The following is a 12,336-nucleotide window of genomic DNA, read 5'->3' as shown; positions in this document are numbered from 1 at the left end:
ATGGGTACAAAAACGCTGCAGATTCACAAAAAAGTAGTGACATGCTACTTCTTTTAAACCGCAGCGTTTCCGCAGCGGATTTTCCGCAAAATGTGCACAGCATTGTTTTTTTTTCCATTGATTTACATTGTACTGTAAATCAATTGCGGATCTGCAACGTTTCTGCACCCCAAAAAACGCTGCGGATCTGCAGAGAATCCACAACTTGTGCACATACCCTTATTTCCTGACCAATCGTAACTTTGCCCATGAGGTGTGTGCTTGCTCTGTGCTCCTTGCTGGTATTCTGATCTTTGCTGCTCAATCTAGGATTTGTCTTGAATATCAGGTTGCCTAGGCCCTTTGTTGTGATCTGCTACCTTCTTCGATTATTAACCTCAGAAACTTTCATGACTATGCCTTCAAGAAGAAGGAGAAAAGTGTGGATCAACAAGGTAGGAGAGCTGTTAAATAAACAAATAAAATTGTGCTCACCTGTGAAAGATGGGAAGCCACGGCACATCAATGGTTAAAACTGGATGAGAGTTCTGTTACCTGCATATCCACCTGCAAGATCACATTGGGGCCCAGAACATAGTTGGTAGAAAAAAAAATGGTGTTTTCAGGTGATACATGGAGCGCTGCCCAGAATTCTGTGTCCAACCATGCGAGAAATATCCAAGTAATGAAAAAATATTTTACATTTTATTGCTACGTCTTTCAGAGCAGAATTTGCACCTTCATCAGGCACATACAAATATATCATATACAATTATTCCAGTCCATTATATACACCTTAGGGTGTCTACTGCCAAATCAGGTCTTAAAACATTCAGGTGGTAATTAAGTAATTCAATTATCTTGAATATAATTCACATGGGTTGTTACAATATATCATTAATCATTTACAATAAACATATCTGTAAGATATATATATATATATATATATATATATATATATATATATCCTGAGATAATGAATAAAACATTATAAAACCATTGAGAATCTGTAGGTACATGAAAACTAACAAAAATTAATTATTGATTGTAAGATAAAAACCTTTTTCCAAGGTGCACAAGACTCCCCATCCCCACAGTGTAAGGCCGGCGTCACACTAGCGAGTTTTACGGACGTATGAGCGCATAAAATACGTCGGTAAAATACGCCTAACAAACGTCCCAATTATTCTCTATGCCCCAGCTCCTATCTGCCGTATTTTACTGATCAGTATTATACGGCTTTCTACGGCCGTAGAAAATCGCAGCATGCTGCGTTTGTCACCGTATTGCGCAAAAAAACGCCAATGAAAGTCTATGGAAGCCCCAAAAATACGGATTACACACGGACCAGCAGTGTGACTTGCGAGAAATACGCAGCGCTGTTAGAGAGAAAAGCCGGCAATTCAGTGCGGTGTACAGTAAAATCACACTGACAGCTTACAACAGAATAGGTAGAATAAATGTGTACACATAGAATAGGTATATATATATATATATATATATATATATATGTCAGTGAGACACATATATGTATATATATTATTATTTCATACAGCGCGAGATAGCTTTAAAGCCGGTAATTCAATTACCGGCTTTTGCTATCTCCTTCCTAAACCCGACATGATATGAGACATGGTTTACATACAGTAAACCATCTCATATCACCATTTTTTTTGCATATTCCACACTACTAATGTTAGTAGTGTGTATATGCAAAATTTGGTCGTTCTAGCTATTACAATAAAGGGTTAAATGGCGGAAAAAATTGGCGTGGGCTCCCGCGCAATTTTCTCCGCCAGAGTAGTAAAGCCAGTGACTGAGGGCAGATATTAATAGCCTAGAGAGGGTCCATGGTTATTGCCCCCCCCCCCCCCCCCGGCTAAAAACATCTTCCCCCAGCCACCCCAGAAAAGGCAGAACTTGAAGATGCGCCTATTCTGGCACTTGGCCACTCTCTTCCCATTCCCGTGTAGAGGTGGGATATGGGGTAATGAAGGGTTAATGCCACCTTGCTATTGTAAGGTGACATTAAGCCAAATTAATAATGGAGAGGCGTCAATTATGACACCTATCCATTATTAACCCCTTCATGACCGGGGAATTTTTCGTTTTTCCGTGTTCGTTTTTCGCTCCCCTCCTTCCCAGAGCCATAACTTTTTTATTTTTCCATCAATTTGGCCATCTGAGGGCTTATTTTTTGCGGGACGAGTTGTACTTTTGAACAACATCATTGGTTTTAGCATGTCGTGTACTAGAAAACGGGAAAAAAATTCCAAGTGCGGTGAAATTGCAAAAAAATACTTTTTTTTAATTGATAGATCGGGCGATTCTGAGCGCGGCGATACCAAATATGCGTAGATTTGATATTTTTTTTATTGATTTATTTTGATTGGGGCGAAAGGGGGGTGATTTAAACTTTTATGTTTTTTTATTTTTTCCACATTTTTTTAAACTTTTTTTTTAAACTTTTGCCATGCTTCAATAGCCTCCATGGGAGGCTAGAAGCAGGCACAACTCGATCGGCTCTGCTACATAGCAGCGATCTGCTGATCGCTGCTATGTAGCAGAAATGGAGGTGTGCTGTGAGCGCCGACCACAGGGTGGCGCTCACAGCCACCAGCGATCAGTAACCATAGAGGTCTCTGGGACCTCTATGGTTACAATATACAAGCATCGCCGACCCCCGATCATGTGACGGGGGTCGGCGATGACGTCATTTCCGGCCGCCCGGCCGGAAGTGGTAGTTAAATGCCGCTGTCTGCGTTTGACAGCGGCATTTAACTAGTTAATAGGTGCGGGCAGATCGCGATTCTGCCCGTGCCTATTACGGGCACATGTCAGCTGTTCAAAACAGCTGACATGTCCCGGCTTTGATGCGGGCTCACCGCGGAGCCCTGCATCAAAGCAGGGGAGCCGGCATCGGACGGTATAGTACGTCCGATGCCGGTAAGGGGTTAATCCAATACTAGTAAAGGGTTAAAAAAAAACACAAACACATTATTAAAAATTATTTTAATGAAATAAAAACAAAGGTTGTTGTAATAATTTATTCTACGCTCAATCCATCTGAAGACCCTCGCTCTGTAACAAACAAAAAATAATAAACCAACAATATCCATACCTTCCGAAGATCTGTAAGGTCCCACGATGTAAATCCATCTGAAGGGGTTAAAATATTTTGCAGCCAGGAGCTCTGTTAATGCAGCGGTGCTCCTGGCTGCAAAATCCTGGGGAATGAAGGTAAAGTAGGTCAATAACCTATATTTACCTTCATTTGCTGTGAGGCGCCCTCTGCTGGTTGTTCTCATATGAACTCGAGCCTGGGAGCTTTCTAGGAAAGTTCCCACGCTCCAGGAACAACCAGCAGAGGGCGCCTCACCGCAAATGAAGGTAAATATAGGTCATTGACCTACTTTACCTTCATTCCCCGGGGTTTTGCTGCCAGGAGCACCACTGCATTAACAGAGCTCCTGGCTGCAAAATATTTTAACCCCTTCAGATGGATTTACATCGTGGGACCTTACAGATCTTCGGAAGGTATGGATATTGTTGGTTTATTTTTTTGTTTGTTACAGAGCGAGGGTCTTCAGATGGATTGAGCGTATAATAAAATATTACAACAACCTTTGTTTTTATTTCATTAAAATAATTTTTAATAATGTGTTTGTGTTTTCTTAAACCCTTTACTAGTATTGGATTAATAATGGACAGGTGTCATAATTGACGCCTCTCCATTATTAATTTGGCTTAGTGGATGGGATTTTAACAATTCCCATGCCCACTATGCATGCTCAGACGCCCTCGGCTTCCCTGCGGACACTGACATGCGGAGCGTCTTTCCAGAACGCAGCATGTCTATCTATCTTGCAGATAGTATACAAGTGACTAGCACACTCCAAGAAATTGTGATGCAAATAAAGTGGGGTTTATTACATACAAAGATCACAAACGTTTCGGTCTATTCTTTGACCTTCATCAGTGTGCTAAGTACACTTGTATGCCTGTATGGGCCCCAATAATGGATAGTATATTATTGCATCAGTATAATACATGTATAATACATCTGGTGGACTTGAACCAGATAGGATTTACAGGAGGCTGTCCAAAACAGAGGTAAAGCCAAGACGAAACTACGGCTGTACAATACAAACAGCCAATCAGCGCCAAGAAGAGGATTAGATCTCCGCGGTATCCACTTTGTAGTCTATCTCATTAAATGCCCTTGCGGTCTGCTGTACGTGGGTGAGACTACTCAATCAGTCAAATCACGGATATCTAAACACAAATCCACCATCCGGTGCAAGAACCTACTACTTCCCCTACCGTCACACTTCATTGAAAAAGGCCACAACCTGTCTCAACTTAAATTTCAAATTATAGAACAAGTGACTTCACCTAGACGGGGCGGGGATCGCATCTCTATGTTGAAACGTAGAGAGGCGTACTGGATCCATGAACTCAACACTCTCACCCCCAGAGGACTAAATAGGGACTACGAACTTCTGTCCTTCATGTAATATTCGCCTCATTTCTTGTCCTTCTAATAGAGCTGTATACATATATTTTTCTCCTATCATGTTCCTTTTTTAAGGCTTAAGCTTTATTATATCCTAGATTTGAGTAGCCAGACTATGTTTTACCTATTAGGCCAGTAATAGCAGCATCTGGACCAATGTCTGTCTCTGTGAACTACCGTGTAATCGTATCACCGTCTATAACTTGCAGCTGTCTCTTCTGGACCAGAACAACTTACCTATTTGGAACCTTATATAATGTCCCTACACCAAGTTTTTGTAAGCGTACCTTGGTATCCCATCCTGACACTATTACTTGACACCCTAGTCATAACATGGGCCCTTTGATACCCATAGGGGCCTCCACCCCGACATCTTAGTAGATGAGTTACTTAGTAATATGGTCTATGGTATTAGACCATTCACGTGTATCTTTGCTAACACGTTTATCTTTGTTAACAGGTATCGGACTTGTATGTTATATATCCGCATTGTCGGTAATAGATACTATGTTTATACTGGGATACGTCCTTATCACCTACAATGTTTAGTGTTCTGTTTATTTACAATAGGGACCTTGTAACGATCCAGACTAGCCATACAATAGTCATTTATTATTGTTATGTGGTTGTTATTATGTTTCATCTTTATCCTATACTAATTTCAGTCTTGTCCCTACAGAATCGTCCGTTCTGATTCCACGACCGCTGCCGCCTGTGACACTCTACGGCCACCTGCACAGCTGTCTTCCACCCTCCTCCCTGGAACGCACTTCCATCTTTCTTTCCTTTGTGGAACGCACCAGTCACCGCCCCCTGCGGTCATCTGACACCTGCGTCACTATCGCCCTGCCCCGTTTCCGGTTCACATGCCGGCTCACACCGCGCGCATGTCAGGCGTCTCACACACAATATAAGAGGCAGAACTAGGCACACTTCCTTACAGCTCCTTGCGGTGGATACCGCGGAGATCTAATCCTCTTCTTGGCGCTGGTAAGTTTAGCTTTATGTGATCTCCCCATTATAATTCTGTTAGGGGTCTTCTACCGAACATGTAGGTCTTTAAGCGGCCGTGCTGACCAAGTATTTTGCCCTTACAGATTGGCTGTTTGTATTGTACAGCCGTAGTTTCGTCTTGGCTTTACCTCTGTTTTGGGTATGTACCTTTCCTAGTATAGCCAGTTGGTATCCCAGTATTTTACTTGATTGTGGCGTTTATTATACTCCATCACTCTCCTTTATAGACAGCCTCCTGTAAATCCTATCTGGTTCAAGTCCACCAGATGTATTATACTGGTATGTACCCCCACATTGTATCCATACGGAGCCACACATAGTACACTGTAACGGCACCACCACTGTATATGTCATTTTCTTATTTCGTTTATTATAGATGCAATAATATACTATCCATTATTGGGGCCCATACAGGCATACAAGTGTACTTAGGTAGGTCTCACACCATACACCTTGTTACCGTTTCATTTACTAGGTCACATTGTATATCCGCTACGGTTCCTCTACACTGTTCCATCCTTACGGTTCCTTTTCACATACGTCGATTTGCAACATTATCTATGTATAGACATGTATCTGTTGATGGTTCTCCTTGATTGTTCTTTATAAATTTACGTTATGTCCCATGACGTCATATCTCGTAATGTATATACTTTTTTTGTTGTTGTTTGACAGCTCCTTGCGGTGGATACCGCGGAGATCTAATCCTCTTCTTGGCGCTGATTGGCTGTTTGTATTGTACAGCCGTAGTTTCGTCTTGGCTTTACCTCTGTTTTGGACAGCCTCCTGTAAATCCTATCTGGTTCAAGTCCACCAGATGTATTATACATGTATTATACTGATGCAATAATATACTATCCATTATTGGGGCCCATACAGGCATACAAGTGTACTTAGCACACTGATGAAGGTCAAAGAATAGACCGAAACGTTTGTGATCTTTGTATGTAATAAACCCCACTTTATTTGCATCACAATTTCTTGGAGTGTGCTAGTCACTTGTATACTATATATCAAGGTTTGGGCACCTATAGACTGTGCACCTCCCCTTTAGGCTGTGCTTTACATTTTCTATACCATATCTATCTTGCAGAGACTCGAGTCTCCGGAAGATACATTTCACCCATACAATGTATTGGGTGCAGTGATTCCACATGGTTCAATGAACACATGCAGGATCATCTGTGTTCAAAAGCCGGCAGCACTTTGGATACAGTGGACATGTGCTGCGTCCAAAGCACTGCCGATTACTGACCGTGCGGACGTACCCTAAGAAGTGGAAGGGATTATGTCCATATGTCTTCTGTATCTGTTAGGGCACTCATTGTTTAGGCTGCTGTCACACTATCAGTATTTGGTCAGTATTTTACATCAGTATTTCTCAGCCAAAACCAGAAGTGGGTGATAAATACAGAAGTGGTGCAGATGTTTCTATTATACTTTTCCTCTATTTGTTCCACTCCTGGTTTTGGCTACAAATACTGATGTAAAATACTGACCAAATACTGCTAGTGTGACGGCAGCCTAAGGGGCGAGTCTGATCTGTAAATGGGGTCAGAGTAGAGCAGTGTTTGGTGCGTGGACCACGGGTGTAATCACATTCACGTGACCTTCACCACTGACCTGCACCGTTCTTTGTCCTATCTGTCCGCCATCCTTCTGCATATGGACTGCACACGGATGTAAATTACACTCGTCTAATCGGGAATTTAGGAGGCCAGAAATTATAATGTCTCGCTAAGGCTATGTGCACACGTTCAGGATTTCTCGCAGAAAATTCCTGAGAAAAACCGGACATTTTCTGCAAGAAATCCGCAAGAAAACCGCATGCGTTTTTGCCGCGATTTTGCCGTGGTTTTTTCCGGACACTTCCCAATGCATTTTGTAGTGGGAAGTCCGCAAAAAAAAAAGCAAAATTAATGAACATGCTGCGGTTTTTACCGCGGTGCGTTTTTTTCGCGGGAAAAAAACGCATCATGTGCACAAAACATGCGGAATTCATTCAATGATGGGATGCTTATTGTATGCGTGTTTTTTTTGTGGTTTTATAGCGTTTTTATCAGGAAAAACCGCGAAAAAAATGCAACGTGTGCACACAGCCTAAGGCTACTTTCACACTAGCGTCGGCCCGTCGCAGTGCGTCAGGCCGACGTACCAATGCATCCTGTGACAACGCAGCACAACGGGGCAGCGGATGCATTATTACAACGCATCCGCTGCCCCATTGTGAGTAGCGGGGCGGAGGGGGCGGAGTTCCGGGCCGCGCATGCGTGGTCAGAAATGGCAGACACGATGCACAAAATAACGTTACATGTAACTTTTTTTGTTCCGACGGTCCGCCACAACAGGATGCAACCATCGCACGACGGTTGCGACGTGCGGCAATGCGTCGCTAATGTTAGTCTAAAGTCAGGCAACTTTGCAGAATGCGTTTTTTCACCAAAACGACGCATTGCGACGTGCGTCGTACGACGCTAGTGTGAAAGTAGCCTAAGAAAAAATATTTAATCAGTTAAAAATTATTATCCCATTAGGCAAAGTGGAGCGAAAGCGGTGCAAGGATAACGTGCAGCACTTCCAATCGCTACCAATCACAACTACTTCACTTTGGAAATGGTGTCTGAAAAACGACTGCAGGAATAGTTGCTATGAGCACCTTTCACGTTGCACTACTTTCTGTGCAGGTTTCCGTATAAGCCATGACATTAGTTGTCGTTTCCAGCTCCCGACCACTCTTTCTCCACTTTCGTTTTCTGAAGCCAGTGTATCTGAAGCCAGTGTATCTGAAGCCAGTGTATCTGAAGCCAGTGTATCTGAAGCCAGTGTATCTGAAGCCAGTGTATCTGAAGCCAGTGTATCTGAAGCCAGTGTATCTGAAGCCAGTGTGTATCGGTGACGCCTCAGCTGTGCAGAGACCGAGCGGCTTCGTGCACACTCGGAACAGGTCGAGACCTAATGAGTTGACGCATGCGTGGTGTGTAGCTAGCTGCTTTGCGCCTGCGTTGGCTCTGCGGGCCAGTGTGAGGAGTCTCACGTACTAGAACGGAGAGAGGGGGCGCAGGAGAAGCTGCGGAGCGGGTGGAGGGGCAGGAGCTTATAAGTACGGGCCGGGGCCTGCGGCTGACACTCGGGAGGAAGCGGACACTTCTCGGACCCGGCGCCAGTCACTGAGGTGAGAGCAGCCGCACTTACTATGGGGCACTGGTCACATTACACCAACTTTACTCCCAACTCTGCAGGTAGATGGAGGAAACTTCTAATAAGTTTCCATATTGGAGCCAGTCAGTGCCGGGCTCACAGCTGCCAGTTACTCTATTGGGGTAAGCACGAAAATGAAGAGAACCTTCGCCTCATTGGACTGTGTTCACACTACAGCCCTGTGCTGCTGCGGTATTTTCTCTGGTTTTCTGTACAATCCCGTCCTCTTGTGGGGAAGAGCTGTGCCGCCTGTAACCCAGTGGGGCTGATGTTATCCTGTGTGGGGCTGATGTGATCCTCTGTGGGTAAGAGCTGTGCCGCCTGTGGGGCTGATGTGATCCTGTGTGGGGCTGATGTGATCCTGTGTGGGGCTGATGTGATCCTGTGTGGGGCTGATGTGATCCTGTGTGGGGCTGATGTTATCCTGTGTGGGGCTGATGTGATCCTCTGTGGGGCTGATGTGATCCTCTGTGGGGCTGATGTGATCCTGTGTGGGGCTCTCTAGGAGAAACAGCTGATTCCTTGCAAGATGAGGTGACAGCAGTTAGCGTGTGGTCCTCACAGGGCTGTAGTGGTCCTCACAGGGCTGTAGTGGTCCTCACAGGGCTGTAGTGGTCCTCACAGGGCTGTAGTGGTCCTCACAGGGCTGTAGTGGTTCTCACAGGGCTGTAGTGGTTCTCACAGGGCTGTAGTGGTCCTCACAGGGCTGTAGTGGTCCTCACAGGGCTGTAGTGGTCCTCACAGGGCTGTAGTGGTCCAGGGGCCCCAGATGATATCAGAGATTGTTGTTAGGGTGCACTCTTATGGCAGCAGCCCAGATATACTGTATAATCTTGGAAGAAAAAGTAGCTAAAGCTGCACTTAGATGTAACTAGTGATCTACACAGGTCTCCCCCATCCAAGCAGGGTCCTCACACTGGTCAAGCCCTCTTCCCATCTTAGTGTGAACGTGGGACCCTCATATAGTCCCAGTGTGGGGTCCATCATACAGTTCTAACACCGAAGGCCCCCTGTGTTATCCTACTGTGGGACCCTCATCCGATGGTCCATATACCGGACTGTATACCTGTCAGATGTGCCCTCTGGTTTCCAGCCTTCCCGCTGTCATTAGGAAGCGCTCGGCCACTTTATCTATAAGCAGCCCCCCATTATGGCAACAGTGGATGCCAGGGACCTATCTGCGGTGGTCTGCCATTGCACCCTTGCAGCACTTGGTTACTGTACAGTGCAGAAGTTCTTCTCTTTTCTGCTTCTCCTTCCATGTAGCATGAAATAAGGCTTCCCTTTTGCTTGCCAAGCGTTTAACCCCTGGCGGCGCTGAATGTTTTGCTCCTTGGAATTTCAACAGCAGCCGCCTGCTAGAAACTTCTAGTGTAATCATTACATTTTCCTCTTGTGACTTATTTGGAAAAGGGGAAGTTTTCGGAGGCTGTCCGGGAGCAGCTACAGTAGAGGCAGAGGCTGTCCGGGAGCAGCTACAGTAGAGGCAGAGGCTGTCCGGGAGCAGCTACAGTAGAGGTGGAGGCTGTCCGGGAGCAGCTACAGTAGAGGCTGCTGCAGTCTCCTTACTGAGAGCTTTTTCCTCTGTTCACTACAGAGAGGGGTCTGACTGACATTCCCCAGTGGGGGAGGGGAGCATATATAGATATATACGTGGCAGAGCATTCCACCTTCCAGCCTTCCCCAGCATCCTCCCTGCTGCTCCTACTTTATTTACTCTAACATCCAGTTTTAAGATTTTTACGTATTCGGTGAAAGTCCCGAACTTCTGCAGTAGGAGTCTTGCATATTGCCAGTTAGAAGTCATTCTGACTTTTATATTTATTTTTAATCACTTGCTTATTTCTTATTCCCAGAGTTTGCATTATTATTGCACAAGGGGCCCCTCTAAGTAATGACCCTATTATGTTCTGCTATACCTTTCCTTTTATACAATGCTTTTCTTTGAACACGGCACGCTTCAGCTGACACCTGACACAATGTGGGTATGGGTTGCGTTATTTGTGTATAGTGGGAGTCTTTTTTTTCCATTAAATTATTGACTTGTCTCGATTATATAACTTTTGGCAGAAACAATTGCTTTCTGAAACCTGCGCATCTGCAAAACTCAAGCTTCATCATGGTCCAAATTTTCAGTGAACACCTCCCCCACCCCACCAACAAGGGGTGGGATAAAACTGACTCCCCATGAGTACGTGACTTGTGTCATTCCAGTAATGGTCAACCAGAGTATGATAAATGCTGTGGTGGGAGGGAGTAATGCTTTCTATATATTTATCGTAGTTAATTACATCTTGTCTATAAATCAAAGTGAATACCTAATTTCAATTTTGAAATTGGTTATTGAACTGAACTAGTCAATTAAATAACCAATTTCTGTTTCGAATTCTTTTTCTACATTGATAATTTCTTTGCAGATTTCTGGGATATTTGTTTTATATGGATGTGAAAGTGATGTTCCAGATGTTCCGTGCTGAGGTGGCTGACTAGCTGCCACACTCCGCGTGTCTAGTGCACCTCCTCATCCTTTCCCTCGCAGTCAGGGTCCATATGGCAGATTTCAATGAAGATTTGAGGAATGTTGCGTAGATAGTATGTTGCAATTTTGAGGTATTGTCAAAAACATGTGCGTCATTTAGTATTCATGGTGGAGCTTTAAGAGCATTTTGCAGAGTTTGTCCAATCTTACCTTTGATGTGAAGCGAGCCTTGAAAATGCTGGTTTATTTGAAGGAAAATTAGAATAAAACTTGTATACATTGAAGTCAGTAGGGAGTCCGAGGAGTCAGTAAGCCAAACCTGATTCCCAACTTCGATTCCCCAGCACTGGTCACTACTGAGCATGTACATAAAGTGCAGCACAGATTCATCGCCGCTAAAAGCCCAGATCCTTAGATCAGGAACAGAAGACATTTGTAGGAAATTTCATAACTTTCCGAAATTACCGTATTATGAAAACATTTACAGCACTTCCTGTATTCTACTACTGTACCCAATTTATTATATATTTTAGGAGTTGAGTCAGGTCTATTTTATTCCGACTCCACCAAAATGGACACAGACTCCACAGGCCTGCACAGTAACGTAGATTAGGTCAACACATCGTCAATATATAGACCACTAAATCCAACAAATGTGACTGAATAAGGAAAAAAGGACGCTACTAGAGCCTCTTGACAGCAGCATATTACTCCACATAAAAAGAGCAGGTATGTTGGATCTCAGATTGTGATAAGTCCTCACCATACACTTTGGATAAGTCATCTAGACCCACCGATTTCAGTAGGATTGGCCAACCATCTAAGGCCAGTCTCACACGTCCAGATAATTCCGGTACCGGAAAAATCGGTACCGGAATTGTCCGTGTGGGAGGTGGAGCCGCATATTCATGACTGTAATCGGCGGCACCACGTGACCGGTAATACAGGACAAGCTGCGGCCAGGAGAGGACGCTGCGAGGGAGCCGGATGAGTATTTTATTAACAGCGAGCGGGCGGGAGGGGGTGGGGACAGGGATCTTTATTTTAAACACGGGGGAAAAAAAGGATTTTTCATATCTTCTTTCCAGCAAACGCTGCTGGAGAGAAGATATGAACGGCGGCTTCAGCACCACGTGGGGGGGACAGCGCT

At 44.4% G+C, this 12,336-nt stretch overlaps 2 protein-coding genes across 5 annotated transcripts in view; one reads left to right on the top strand and one right to left on the bottom strand.

The window, feature by feature from the left end:
- Positions 1-12,336, bottom strand: part of NUDT13 (nudix hydrolase 13) — a 132,058-nt gene that overhangs the window by 109,064 nt on the left and 10,658 nt on the right. The gene's annotated exons all lie outside the window — the stretch shown is intronic.
- Positions 8,494-12,336, top strand: part of P4HA1 (prolyl 4-hydroxylase subunit alpha 1) — a 70,450-nt gene continuing 66,607 nt past the window's right edge. For 3 of the 4 annotated variants that reach the window (XM_069753333.1, XM_069753335.1, XM_069753334.1), the window contains exon 1: positions 8,546-8,681. The gene's annotated coding sequence lies outside the window, so the exon portion shown is untranslated. Of the gene's footprint in view, positions 8,682-12,336 lie in introns of all 4 variants that reach the window. The other variant, XM_069753332.1, reaches the window with a different exon arrangement.

Source organism: Ranitomeya imitator, chromosome 2 (assembly GCF_032444005.1).
Source record: "Ranitomeya imitator isolate aRanImi1 chromosome 2, aRanImi1.pri, whole genome shotgun sequence".
Taxonomy (NCBI): Eukaryota; Metazoa; Chordata; class Amphibia; order Anura; family Dendrobatidae; genus Ranitomeya; species Ranitomeya imitator.
The sequence above is the reverse complement of the archived record's forward strand: the minus strand, read 5'-3'. Positions and strand labels throughout refer to the sequence as shown.